At 38.6% G+C, this 15,299-nt stretch overlaps 1 long non-coding RNA gene across 1 annotated transcript in view; it reads left to right on the plus strand.

The window, feature by feature from the left end:
* The window catches only part of LOC137229054 (uncharacterized), a 206,380-nt gene that overhangs the window by 21,523 nt on the left and 169,558 nt on the right, over nucleotides 1–15,299 (plus strand). Inside the window, exon 2 of the long non-coding RNA XR_010945516.1 lies at nucleotides 3,579–3,692. This is a non-coding gene — a long non-coding RNA (uncharacterized lncRNA). The remainder of the gene's footprint in view (nucleotides 1–3,578; nucleotides 3,693–15,299) is intronic.

The following is a 15,299-nucleotide window of genomic DNA, read 5'->3' on the forward strand; positions in this document are numbered from 1 at the left end:
GAGCCGTGATCACTGGGTCTCTGCCTAAGGGCCCAGTCCTGACGTGCTAATCTTCAGCTCCTCTAGCTTCTAGCGCATACAGCTCCTGGGGTGCATTTCCAGGAGCTAGCACCAAGGGCAACCAACTTGTACTTCTAGGATTTTATACATACAAAGGTTAGTAGAACCCTGGAGAAAGAAGAACTTCTTGCTTATTTAGGAAAGCAGGAAGTCATGGTTGCTATGCTTTGGGGTATAGCTGTTTTTTCCTCAAGGTGGTGAAACCTGGACTTAGTGGTTCCACAGTATTGCACGTATGCACCGGAAAGTGCCCCAGATGGGTGAGGTATAAGGCAGTGAGCTGAGAAAGCTTTAAAAAACAAAACAAAATAAAACAAAACCCTTTGGCATATGGCAGTAGAACTTGGCAGAAAATGGCCAGTCTTCTGAGTATGTTGGCCTTAATGAGAAACCCAGATGCTCTTTTTGTTCCCCTTTTCCCAGAATATATTTAAAGGTTTTGAGCGCTCATGGTGCATTCCAAGTATGCTCTTCTTTTTCCATGAGCTTACTGCTACCAGCCCTAATGTTTTCCTCTCTCTGGACATGCAGGCTTAACTCAAATTAGAGGAATTGGTATAAAGCTTCATACTTCTATATGTTAAGACTGAATTGTTGAGTTGGAGTAGGATACTGTTCATATTATCCCCATCTGCCTCCTCTACCCAGAACCAAGGGGAGAGTTCCAGGCAGAAGCACTCAGTCGTTGACTGGTTTTGAGGACAGAGGAAGCAGCAGCTATTTAGCCTCTTCACCTGGGTTACAATGGGCTGTGCTTGTGGATGAATCATATCTTTAATTATTTCATAGTCAAGATTACATAAACCTCCCCCTTCTCGATTTGATTCTTACTTTTAAGATTGATCTTTCTAATGGCATGTAATTGGTTATAGACCAACACAAAATTATGACAAGTATAGAAACAGGTTCTTGGTTCATTTTACTTGAAGGTTCATGTGTGTATGTATGTATGGAGTGGAGGTGAGGAATATTGGTGATGGGATGTTTTTCCTAATATGGCTTCAAAGAAAAGCAATACAAGAAGCTTAAACATCCCTGAATGTTTCACTCCTGAATGTTTTCTTTGGAGATTTTCATTGCTTTGCTAGTGCATTAATTATCTATTGCCGTGTAACAACTTGCCCCCAAAACTTAGAGGCTTAAAACAACAAACATTTATAGTCTCATAGTTCCTGTGAGCCACAAATTCTCACAATGCTACCATCGAGGTGTTGGCTGGGGCTCTTAAGTCATTCCAAGGCTTGACTTGGGGATAATCAATTTCCAAGCTCACTCACATGGTTATTGGCATGGTCATGATGGCTGTTGGCTGGAGATATCAGTTCCCTGCCATATGGGTTTCTCTACAGGGCTGTTCACAATATGGCCACAATACGGCCCTAGATCAGGCACTCCGAGAAAGAGTGAGAGGTGGCAAGCAAGATGGAAGTCACATTCTTTCTGTAACCTAATCTTGGCAGGTGATATCCCGTCACTTTTCCTGTACTCTGTTCATTAGAATCACTAAGTCTGGCCCACAATCAAGGGGAAAGGATAACACCAGGGCATGAATATTAGGAGGTGGGGATTATTGGGAGCTGTTACAGAATCTCCCTACCACATTAATTTATTAATTTACAAGCAAATATTTATTAAAGACCACTGTATGGAAAGCCTTGCTCTAGGGACTGTGGTTTCAGAAAGACCCCAAATGCAAACAGTATGCAGCGTGCTTTGTTCTATCTAAGAAGAAAGTTTTATACTTTAAAAATAGCCTGCAATAACATGTCAGTATATGTTAAGTGCTCCGAGAGTTATGGAGGTGGAAGAACTCACTGTGGAGACAATTTAGGAGCTGTGTCTGATCTAAGAGAGAGACAGGTTCCCATCTGACTCAGCGACTGCCAAGTGAGACGCATTAAAGGATGACTACCAGAGATCCATTTGGAACCAAACGTGACAAACTAAATAGCTTTATTTCTTTCCCAAGATTTTCCAGCACTCTCTCGTAGTCTGCTCCAACAATTCACTTCCATTCCACCCCACCTCCCCCGCTAGGGTGGGAGCAAAGGAGAGAAAAGATGAGGATATTAAGACTTGTAGTTCTTAACAGTGTGACTTTTTTCTGATTTCGTTTCTGGTCATTTTCTGAGACCATTTGCTACGGAGTTCCTGTGCATCTTTACGGTTTGTAACTGGAAAATAAATGATGATTAGAATCATGCGGGTTTTTTTGTTTGTTTGTTTGTTCGCTTGCTTGTTTTGCTTTTAGGAAGTCTGTCTAGGGCTAGCCTCTCAATTTGTCAAGGAGGAAACAAGGTCCTGAGAAGTTCAATGGCTCACTTATGTTCTCCAGCTTCCAAACCACTGCTCTTTCCAGGAAGTCCTGCTGTCTTCTACCTAATGTGCAAACACAGTAGACTCTACCTAGATTTTTTTTTTTTATCCATCACATTAGATGTCATTGCAAGGCCAGTGACAAGGGTTGTCCTTATATATGAGTAGCCACGTCAGTTTTGGAGGTGACTCTTTTATTTGCTTGTACCAAATGGTATTTGTACAGTATTTTGAAAGCATGATACGTACTAAATACCATTTATTTCATTGAGATGTAGGCCTCCTCTTTCAATGGACTACTCAAAAAAGAAAATATTACTAAAATTCATTTTAGTAATATCTGCTTGCCACTGTGGACACAAGGAAGCATTAGAATTATATGAAATTGAAATGATATTGAATATGAGTTTCAAAAGAAAACTGTTTTGCATTTCATAATGATAGAAATTCACAGAGACAATCTAATATGGAACACTTTCTAAAGCAGTTGTGAGTTTCTAAGTTTCATATACCAAAATGCCACTCTAGGGGAAAAAACTCAAACTTTTTAATTGGAGATTTAAGAAAGAGAGTCTTTATTAAATCTAGATTTACATATGAGTTTAAAACAATAAAGCTTCTTATCTCAGTTCCTGAACTTCATGTGTATTTTCCCCAAGATGTCTTCCAGACATGGAGAGGAAATGAAATAGCATCACCTCTTAACTATTCCTTTATCCCCTCTGCACTTTCTTCTTCTCCTCCTTAATTTTAAGAATTTATAGTGCTATGCTGAACTTTCATAAACTGTAATATTCCTGCAGAAAGTGATAACAACCATGTTAGATGCTGTGATTTTTTTTTAATAAAAGTGATATACCATCTCTCCCTAACAGAAATCTCAAACCCAAAATTAAATACCGTTAAATATTACAGATGGTGTTGATATCTGTATCATTACTTTGTGAAGACAAAATATTTTAGAAGAGTAATGGTGGGCTCAATTTTGCTGTGACAGAGTGATCTCCAGTGAAACTGTCAAGTGAAACAGATAACTTAAAATTAAATAAAGACTTGTGGCTGGTTGTACTGACTTATGAAACAACGAAACCCTTTATGAGCACCTATTAGGAAAGATCTTAAGCATTTTCATGGTCTTCTTTATAGTGTGGGATGTTTTCAAAGGTATATTGTCTATTACAGCCCTGGACTTTTTTTTTCAGATATGGTTATCTTCTCCATTTCACAGAAGAGGAAACCTGACATCAGAAAGATAACATGACTTACCCACGGTCACACAGTCACTGGAATTGGATTCGAGGTTTCCTGAGTCCAAGGTCAGTACTTTGTCACTTTCATACTTTTTTTTTTTGGCTGCGTTGGGTCTTCGTTGCTGTGCGCAGGCTTCCTCTAGTTGCGGTGAGCGGGGGCTACTCTTTGTTGCGGTGCACAGGCTTCTCATTGCAGTGGCTTCTCTTGTTGCGGAGCACAGGCTCTAGGCGTGTGGGTTTCAGTAGTTGCAGAGCATGGACTCTAGGCGTGTGGACTTCAGTAGTTGTGGCATGCAGGCTCAGTAGTTGCAGCTCGCAGGCTCTAGAGCACAGGGTCAGCAGTTGTGGCACACGGGCTTAGTTGCTCCACAGCATGTGGGATCTTCCCTGACCAGGGCGCGAACCCATGTCCCCTGCATTGGTGGTCCGATTCTTAACCACTGTGCCAGCAGGGAAGTCCCACTTTCATAGTTTTGAGAATGTAATGGGGGCATCAAAATGCAAGAAGTATACAAGTACTCCCCCACAGATACACAAGGGAACAAACACAAACACAGACTAAGCCAAATGTTCTTTCCACGCCCAGCCCTTCCAGACAATTGCTGTCCCTTCTTCTCACCCTATTCTTCCATTTCTGTGATTTTGCTATCTTTTTTTTCTTTAGATTGGACAGCCCTTTATCTTCTCTGTCTATTGAAATTCTAAGCACTTTATGGTACATCTCAGATATCGTTCTTTATTTGGGTAGTCTTTCCTGATTTGAATGGAGTGTTTCCCTCCTTAACCTAGACCCCTCCAAACAATGTCATTTATACATGACTTTGAATGCTTTATCTTATGGTGCCTTCCGTTAGAATTATTCATGTTCATATCTGTCTATGATTAAGAGGGTCAACTTCATAAGAGCAGAGAACATGGTTTATTTTTTCTGGGCCTTCCTGTGACTTGTACATAGAAGGGACTAGGTGTATATGAGATGAATTGAAATATTTGTATAAGTAGTTTATGCCAATTACAATGCAGGAGATGAAGAGCTTACTTCCCCTGCCTGGGCAGTAGCATTCTGAACTCCTTTGGATGATCAGGTGGAAATTACTGGACAGAGGGGGAATGGAAGACAGCAGTGAGAGAATCGCTTGTGACAGGTGATGGTAGTAAGAGAGCGGTGGAGAGAAGGGGAGACTGAGGTTTCCCTTTAGAAATACTCACCCTCTTTCTATTGCCTGCTCTAATATGTATCTTTCTTGCTAGAATGGAAACTCCATGAGATCATTCCTTGCTGTATCCTCAGTGCCTAGCAGAGTGCAGGGATAGAGGAGATGCTTATAAATATTTGTTGACTGAATGACTGATACATGACAGTTGAGACTCTCACAATAAGAGTAGAAAAGGGGAACACATGTCATGTGCAGATTGTTTATTCACTGATGATGGTCTGTGTGTAAAGTGTTTTGATTTTTCAGTGTGTATTTTGGGTATTTGGATGGCTTATGCCTTTTGTAAATTTTGTATTTTTTCCCCTTCCATATGCCTTTCTGTTTTTAGTTACCTTTCTACACTGCCAAAACAAAATAAATCCAACAGCTGCCTCTACTTGAGTTTCCTTTAGTATTGTTTTCTGATCTCCCATCTCCTTTAAATACATCCTAAGTACGTTTTTTTTTTCTGGGGGAGGCAAGAATCTGCAGAGAAAGCAGACAAGTCTATCAATCTTGTCTCAGCACAAAAATTTACTCTTAAAAGAATAGCTGTGGAACTCACATACCTCCATTTTTTCACAAAGATTCGTCGCATGTTAAGTATCTTCTTCAACACCATTCTAATTATTCATTATTTTCTCAGTTTAAAATAAAACCGGTAGGGAGATTTTCCTTCTGGGAATAGATATTAATTAGACTTATCTAATTTTTTTTAAAAGAGAGGCTCCCTAAATCTAGGTGGGAAGTTTTATTTAAAATATTCTAGATGAGAGTGATTTATATATATTTAAAGAAGGCTAATTTAAACCCTTTAGTATGTATTCTCTCAAGGGAAATGAAACTTCAGCATATGTGACTTTCATTAGTGACTTTACTATAGAGGTATAAGCCAAAATACTTAATAGGGAAAATTTAATGATTAATTAATTGATCCTCATGTTGTTTGCTAATGGGTAGTACATACTCATGAAACCCATCTTTTGTGTATTTTCTGAATTGCTCTCTTAGCGAAAAGGCAAGATGTTAGAGTAGATCAGGCTAGGTCTCAATTTCCTCAGATCATGAAAAGTGAAGAAAACTGTAATTAGATGTCAGGCTAAAATATCATTTTGTGTAGGAACTCAGGATGAGGTCGTCTTTGATACAATAATTATAATAATAATATCAATCTGATGTATATGTGCAAGGAAATTAGTTAAATCATAAGAAGGCAACCCTGTGGTACCTTGTTGACTGATTGTGTTTTCATCTAGTAAATTAGTGTTTCCCGATATTTAGGATCAGCACAGAAACACAATCGCAAAGGGAGCCTGAAATTTCATAAGGTTTGATTCATTCTTTCGTTGCATTTTTGTTAGCTTTTTAAAGTGGATAATGATGTACAGTCAAGGGCAATTCATGTATTACATGTCGTTTTTGTATTTGTTTAGCTTAAGAAAAGGGAAGTACCACCTGTGCCAAATATATTCTGACAACTCCCAAATTTCATGTCAGGCCTGGACGTTCTCCTGTATTCCAGACTTGTACATCCACAGTGCACTTGACAAATCCACATTATGTATAATAGACATCTCCAAATTCACACGTCTCAAATGGAACTCCTCATCTATCCCACCCCCACCCCTGTTCCCCTCACAGTCTTTTTCATCTTAGTTAATGACAACATCATCATGCCAGTTGCTCAGGCCAGAAACTTGGGAGTTATCCTTGTTCTTTCCCTTTCCCTCACACTCAATTCGTCAGGTTTCAGAATGCGCATGGAATCTGACCATTTCTTACCACCTCATTTCACCACTCAGGTCTGGGCCTCTACCATTTCTTGCCTGGATTTATGGGAAGAGCCTTTGAGTAGTCTCTCCGCTTTAATCTTTGCCCCCCTGCAGGCTGTTCTGAACACAGCAGCCAGACCGATCCTTTAAAAATAAAAGATACACCACTCCTCTGCTCAGAAACCTCAAGGAGCTCTCCATTTCAATCAGAGTAAATGCGAAGGTTCTTAAAATGGCTGCTGAAGCTCTACAAGATCTGCCCTTTCATAACCTCCCTGAACTGATCTCCAACTACCCTCTATCTGGTTCACATAGCATCAGCCACACTGGCCTCTTTGTTGTTCCTGGAAAAGGCCTCTGCCTGAAAAATTCTTTCCCAGATACCCACATGGCTCATTTCCTCTCCTCCTTCAAGTCTTTCTTCAAATGGCATCTTCTTAACGAGGTCTTCCCTAATGCCTTTTGAAAATGACCGTCCTGCGCTTCTAGCGTGGAAAGTGCACATCTTGCATTCATATCCACGGGTTCTCTTCATGTTCTGGACAATGGGTTTATTCTCTTTAGGTCTCCGCTTCCCACTAGAAATTTAGGAGTTTAGGCAAAATGTCCCATAAAGCTCTTTGAGCTCTAAATTTTTTTAAATTCTATGACCAATTTGACACTGATAAACTAGTTGTACTTGGGCTTGAAAATCTATCATCAGTGAAAGATACAGACTCCATTTTCCTGGAAGCTCAGCTCCTACAGGAAATATTAAAATATTAAAATGTGACATGGGATGCTTTGTAAGGTAACTGTTACACTTCCGAAATAAGTCTTATTAAAATCCCTTTTGTTTTTGCTGGTCCCAGTTCGCTTTGGCTCACTAAATCATCGGGAGGCCTTGAAAAAGGAAACTGAATTCTCTGGGCCTTGGTTTTCTCATCCGTAGGATGAGGCTATTGTGCTAGATGATCTCCAAGTTCTCTTCCAGTTTTAGAATTCTCCCTTTATGGGAGGAAATCACACACTTTTCCCCTTAGTCACGACTCTTCATCTAGTTGTATAAAATATTTATAGGCCAGTTGGTGACTGGAGTTATAACTCCTTTGGCTTTGTGTAGTGTGGTACCATTCCCATTGAATGTAATTGTAGGGATTTCTTTTTCTAGTTCTCTTCATGTTCCTAGCCATCCTACAGAGGCTTCAGAGTTTAGATTAGAGTGAGTATGGCTCCAGGGTACATACCTGTACATTTATTTTCAGTGTTAGATAATTATGTAAAGAAGACAAAGTAGAATGCATAAACACAACAGCTCTTTTGTCTTCGAGTGTCTGAAAACTTCTTGTTATTGAGTTTTGTTATGTCTGACCAGAATGATCAGAAGATTGTAGGTGTCTGAATATTTGAATGTAAATATTCACAGTGTGTTTGGAGGGAAGGTTCTTTTCTGGTCTAATGTGCTCAGTGCTTTCAACTCTGAGAAAGATGAGTTTTATGTTTTCCTTTACAAAGGATACTAGTGAATAATAACGAATTTAAATTATCAAGTTAATGAGTCATTTTTTTCCTTGTGAACTCTACTTAAACATAGTTATTAAACTATAACCTTAATCAGTAAAGACTATTTCTGTATGGAATTAAGGCAAATGAGTTTTGTAAGCAGTATCTTCTAGGTGTGTGAATACTTATAGCTTCTGGGGTATGATTATGTGACTAACCAGAAGGATTGTACAAAAAAGATATTTTCTGCTCCCCCCCCACCCCATGGAACTAGAGACAAAGAAGAGAAGAATTGTAGCTGAGAGGTATAAGAGCTACAACTGATGCAATTTTGGTACTTGAGGGCATGATGATTTGAAATTTACATTTGTATGGCTTTCAAAATATTTTTGAGGTATTACCCAACAAATTCTCACAAAGTTCCTTTGAGAATAAAAAACAAATAAGATTGAGATAACCATTCTTCACAGAGCAGAGCCTAGAAAATGGAAGCAAAGATTCTCCAGAACTCAACCATTCAACATCTGATTTCCTATTGAGTTATGTGACTAATGGCATTGCTTGTTTCCTTCCTTCATTCATTTATGTTATATACTGTTCCAAGTTAGGCTTTGTTGAGGCTTTGGAATGTCATTGTCTTGTTACTGAAAATCTATCAGGAACAATTTACTAAAATGCCCAAGGATAAGCCAAGAGGTCTTTAGCAACACTGGTAACTTCTAGCTCTTTTTCTATTTCGTAGAGAAGATATTTTGTGGAACTCTGAATCTAATTGAAATCATATGTCACTATTGGTGTTTCCAGGCAGGCAGACCAGTATAAGCTGTACTATAGAAACTCAACACTTATAATGTTTTTCTCTTTATTACTAGAGAGGTTTTTAAGAAGATTAAAAGCTCATGAGTAGTTGTAGAGTCTGAGAAACACTTTTAGTTATAAATTCCTGGGATTTTGTGTGTTTTCCTTGTAGCCAGAATTTAATTTCATTTAAATTCCTTTCTCCTTTTAAAAGTAATTTCCCCTCAGTACACACAAGCACATAGTCTTGAATTTATGGAGTTTCTTTTCATTTTTGATCAATCATTCCTTGTTATATTCTCATTCTCCTCCTCCAGTCAAGGATGGGGTCCCAGAAACTGTAGGTATTAAATCTTGGTTGGCTGCATGCTGCCTCTCTACCTCATGTCCCCTGGTTCTTGCTGCAAAGGGCAAACTCTCTAGAGCAGTGGAAACAGCCCTTCTAAAAGGATTTAGTAACATCCATTTTAACTGCACCAAGGCAAATTTATAGGGGAGAAAAAAAAGCCCAACCCTTGAATGTCTCCAGTAAGATTTGTTTGCCATCATGTAAAAAAAAAAAAAAAAAAAAAAAAAAAAAAAAAAAAGTTTTCCAAACACAAGCTATGGAAATGAAGAATAACAGGGAAAATTGGAAACTCACTCATTTGGAAGGAAGAAAGGAATGAATAAAGGAAAGAAGAAGTGAAGGAAGGAATCCAGGAAGGAGTTAAGCAAGGGAAGAAAGAAAAAAAAATAAAAGGAACAAGGGAAAGAGAAAGGGAGAGAAGGTGACGTGGCTGTTGGTAACATTAGTCTCTGAAACCAGCTGTAATATTGTGTGTCTCTCAGGTTCTGCATAATGAATAAAGGTTTTCCAAATGATACAGGTTTCGTTCCAAGAGGGAGGAGACCACGTTAGCAGTCATTCCTTAGAACCACAGTATTGCAGACTGCACCATCTTAGTGCCTGCTTTCCCTGTTTACCAAAGAGAAAGGGGGTGGAGTTGCCTTTAATTATTAACCTTTAAAATGTCTTCTTTATTATTTGCGGTCACAGCAAAAGTGAAACTTATATTCATAGATAATCTCAATTCTTATTATAGTTCTTACTTTTAGCCTCTCCCTACTAAACCTTTTTACCTGAATCAGACCCCCAAATTAACAGATGTGCAGCAGTTGAACCAAAAGGAGAGAAAGCAAAAGAGGTCAGGTCCTGTGTGATATCCACCCCTGGTGAATCCAGAGAGTCAACCTTGGAAAAAGCTCTGTACCTACATCTGGGGGACCTCTTACTGCCTGTATCAGAGGAGGGTAATGTCCCAAATGACTGCATTTCATTTCAATAGTTCCAAGGAGACAAAATGAAGTTTATTCCTCTACTATATTCCTTAGTCATCCACGAGTATTTTACATAAAATTAACTGAGGGTTCTTCAATCAAATGTAAAATGCCTTGTTAAGGAGTTAGGAATAGTAAATGTTGAGAATGCTGACAAATTGATCTGAAATTTTATTTTGGTTCTCTAATGCCTAATTTTTAATGGATTAATTTTCTTTTTTTTGCGGTATGCGGGCCTCTCACTGTTGCGGCCTCTCCCGTTGCGGAGCACAGGCTCCGGACACGCAGGCTCAGCGGCCATGGCTCACGGGCCCAGCCGCTCCGCAACATGTGGGATCTTCCCTGACCGGGGCACGAACCTGTGTCCCCTGCATCGGCAGGCGGACTCTCAACCACTGCGCCACCAGGGAAGCCCTTACTGGATTAATTTTTAAAAATCTGTATGTCTCGGGTTTTTCATGTGTGAGACTTATGGTGTGAATCTGAGTCATGATAAAGATAATATGAATTGAGTTTCTTAAAACTAAAGGTAAGGAGCTGTAGCTCTATCACCAAACAATGGGGGAAGAAAATTTCTCTTGGCATTTCTTTTTTAGTGGTGAGATACAATATTGACTTTAAGGGCTCAAATCTACTGTTTAAATATTACAAGCAGTGTTTAGTATTGTCCTGATATATATTGGGCATCCAATATTTGTTTAATGGATGAATACCAATTGTCATGATAGAGAATATAAAATCGAATGAATGTATGAGACATACTTTGCCCACTAGTTCTCAGATGTCCTTGTTGAAAAATTAAAAGAAAAATGAGGTGGTTTATTCTTCCTCTCGGAAATTCAAATTGACATGTGACTGAAATTATCATTACTTTGACAGGTAAGGGAGAAGCAGTTCCCCACTCCAAGTGACTAAGTTAGTGGTTACTTTTTGGTTTTTCTGTCACATATATGTAGACCAGAGAAATATAGAACTTGATCAACATTCAGGTTATGGAACTATTAAGTTTATGTGATTTTAGAAAGATACCCCTAGGGATGGTATGTTTAATGGTATAAACACAAAAAGCCAGACAGACATTTAAATATATCGTGAAATGAGCATATTCTGGAAATTATATTAAGGATATAATTGAAAGCTAGTGCTGTATCCTCATGAGACTCAAGAAATTAATATTTGATAAAACACTGGGTAGTAAATCATTTAGGCTTTTCTTTGCTGGAGCAAGGAAGCATTTGACCCAACTACAATTTTTTATGAGGATCTTTCAGAGTCAAATAGCACAATGCGTCATCCTACTAGGAAAGCTAATAGGTGCGTTAAATGATGCTAAATATTCTACTCTTTTTGCGTGGTACATTTCTAATGTTAGATTACATAATGGAAGTCATTTTTAAATGTATCTCTATTTACTAATTCTAGAATCTCAGAAAACAAAATTTTCTGGAAAATTAATTATTTATCCCAATTGGAGTGAGTAGCCAAAAAATAGATCATAATGGAAAGGGCCCATCAGACTTACAGGTCAAAACGAGGTTTATGTCCAGGAGCTATTCATCTGTGAGCAATGAGCATGTAAAAAGGATCCAGGATGAGAAAATCACTTTAGGGGAATAGAGTACAGTGAGGTGAGTCGGTTCAGATTTCTAGGTCTACCATTTCAATCCAGCTAGGAATGGAACAGACAATGAAAGGAAATCTAGTAAGCATGAACGTATCCAAAGTCCAATGATCAAAGGAACTTGTAGCAAACCAAAGAGGGATACTACCACTTAGATTCAAATATGAAAGAAGACACAGGCAAGGCTAGGATGATTGGGGTCAGGGTACGGGTGTACAGAAGCTCAGATGAGACAGAAGGTAGGTATCTAGGCCCAAGGCATTGAAGTCACAAGAATGCCTCAGTTCTGAGATAGAGGACCATAAAAATTGAGATGTATATATACCCAGTGCTTATAATACTTATTGGCCCAGTAAAAAGACCTGAGCTTAAAGGCGAAGAGTTTTTGTAGGCACAACTGCTAATCAGGCTTACCTGGGTCTAGGAATAGGTTCCAGGCAGGACTGAGGAATCACCAAAATATATTAACCTTCCACCAGACATTCCTGTGATGTGACTTTAGGTATACTGCTTTTGCAAATCTTTTACCAAGCATAGTGTTTGCTTTCTAGCCATCGCAATATGCTGCTCTCTTTTTCTTGTTGTAACAAGAAATATCGTGTGTTTCTTTTCATTCTCACTTACGAGTTACACTACTCCAGATATTAATACATCAAGAATATTGTTTTCCAAATCCTTTCCTAAGTTAATTTATTCATGTATTCACTACATATTTATTACTCAACAATCATATGCCAGATTTAATGATAGGGTCTGGGAATACAATGTTAATCAAGTATGGGTAGAACTGTATTGTTTTGTTCACACAACATTACTTCCTCCTCTCTCTTCGTAACAGTACCTCTTTTCATTTGAGGACACTGTCCCTTCCCAGTTCCAATTCTGGTAGGGCTGCCTGTCACATGACCCCACTGGCCCAGGATGCTTACATCCTGGGAATATGCTGTGGGACTGATTTTAGTTGTTCTTTCCCTTGGCTACAGTGATTGGTCCAAGCATTAGTCCAATCCCAGAGCATTGGTCCGAATCCAGGACTTCACCCTCAGATTTTATACTTGAATGCCAAGAGAGAGAGACCCTTTTTTTCATGATCATTAAGTTGGGATGATGTAACCTGGAGCTGTTCATAGCCAAACCACGCACAACCTTCTCTCAGACACGTGGAGGAAGTTCCCCGCAGTGAGAAAGAAGACTATCATAGAGAGAAACAAAAATGAAAGAGAGATGAAGAGATAATAGAGATAGAACATGGAAGATGAAGGGAGACAGAGATAGAAGACTGGCATATAGAGCAAAGCACAGGTGAGAAACAGATGGAGAAGAGAGAGATTTGATACCTTCAAACAAGGATCTGGAATGCCTGAATATATAGCTATTAAATCCCTTTTTAGCTTAGCTGAGTTTCAGTAGCTTTTATTCTCATTTGCACATAAAGAGATCTAATATTAAACAGACACAGTCTCTGCCCTCAAGGAAAGTCTACTGGAGACCCAGAGGTAGGAGGGCAAAGCCAAAGTGGTGGGATAGGTGCTGAGACTGGGAAATGCGGGTGTTGGGAATGCATAGACAAGGAAGCTGAACCTCCAGGGAGGACTTCCCAGAGGAAGTGTCATTTAAGCTAGTGCAGGTGGAGGGAACCTCATGTTTGAAGTTTTCAAGTGTGCAAAAGAATGCAAAACACATTTGAAAAAGTGCAAGAAGTTCTGTCTGTCTGGAGGGTAGTCAGCAAGGGAGGGCTGTTGAGAGAGGACTCTGGAGATATAAGTGAAGGACAGGTCTTGAGGAGCGTCATAAACCCTGTTAAGAATTTTAAACATCTATGAAGGAGAAATGGACATATTACCAGTATTTATTCATTCACTTATTTGACTTGTATAAAGCACTAAATATACCCCAGACTTTGGGCGGGAAGTACGGGGCAGAAGACAATAGATTGTTTTCAAAGACCTCATGGTCCAATGCCTTTCCTTAGATCTATGTATCTAAAAAACTTCATAATTCAGTTTACTTTCTAGGTCCTTTATGTTTTTTCTTCCAAATTAGTATCACTGTATCAAGATAGTCAAGAACAAACATTAAAATTCTTGTCAGATTACTAAAATTTATTATGACTTAGACTTCTCAGTGCCTCAGTTTTCTCAACTAACATAGATTAAATGGGTTCAGGTGGCTCCTTCAGGGAATATGGGAATTTACAAGGAGTATTTTATGTTAACGAATGATGATCTTTTCCCCCTCGTTTTTAGATTTTGTTGAATATTCTAGTTTACAAACTCAATGGTAAACTGTCAAGTTTTACATTGGGGTGATGCAGGAAATTAATAATATAACTTTCCATACTCAGTGGCCCCTAATCAATGCAGAAAGGTTTGTTGAATATTTTATGTTAAAAATTATGCATTAAACTGGTCAGTCCAATTTCTGAAACAAATTGCAGATTAATCAGTTGTATTGGCAGAGGTAATTGTTAAAAATAGCATGTCATAAATTACTTGTCTTTGTTCAATGAACATATTAAAACACTTGTGCGGGAATTCACACAGCTAATATGGGTCTTCAACTTTTTTTTTTTTTAATCTGTATACCCTGGAGCAAAGGAGTTAAGATTGATAAATTAATCAGTGGTGAGGGTAAAATTACACAGACTAAAGACTTCTACTTAAAGAAAATGCCTTTATTGCCTCTTTCATCAAATGGCAATAATGCTGAGAAGTGGAAGGGTTGCCATCACACCTCGAGACGAGTGCTGTTGAGCACTTGATTAGATGGAGGCCAGTCTTGCTATTCACCTCTGTGCCAGGCAGGCATTCATCTACTCAAGTGGTGAAATAATGACAACACTGCTGTTAGTAATCTAAAGATTGCGTTGGCAGTTTTGTTAAAAAAAAAAAATTTATAAAACTAGAAGGGACCTAGAAAGGACAGTTAACTAAGCTTAGATAAATAACCATGGGTCATGCTTTTTAGGTTTTCAGGTGAAGAACATTTCTATCTTTTATCTATAAGAGGTATTTCAGAATTTAATACTTGGTATTGTCAAAAGACGTGTTGCTTCTTCATTCATTCACTTACCCATTAATTCAACAATTTTGTATATAGGGCCAACTATGTATTAAGCCATAAGGCAAATGTGATTCTACAACTTTCAGGGAATTTATAACCTAGTAAGGAAGAAGGGCAATAAAACGAAATATGATAAATGATGATAAATGTTACGATAAGCAAAGTATAGGGATGACAGAAACCCTTAATGGGTATTTCTCACCTGGACTAGGGGGTTGCAGAAGGCTTGTTGGAGGAAGTAAGTTTTAAGTTGAGTTGGAAGCAAGAAATAAGAATTTCCAATCGAAGTTGGGGTGGAGCAGGGAGTGAGGGAAAAAAAGCGAATTTTCTAGGCTGAGGAAGAGTATTGTGAAGGCGGGAAGGTAAAAGGTTTCAGGCTACATTCTAGGATTTTGATTACCTTAGGCATCAGGTTATGAAA

Source organism: Pseudorca crassidens, chromosome 8 (assembly GCF_039906515.1).
Source record: "Pseudorca crassidens isolate mPseCra1 chromosome 8, mPseCra1.hap1, whole genome shotgun sequence".
In the NCBI taxonomy this organism is placed as follows: Eukaryota; Metazoa; Chordata; class Mammalia; order Artiodactyla; family Delphinidae; genus Pseudorca; species Pseudorca crassidens.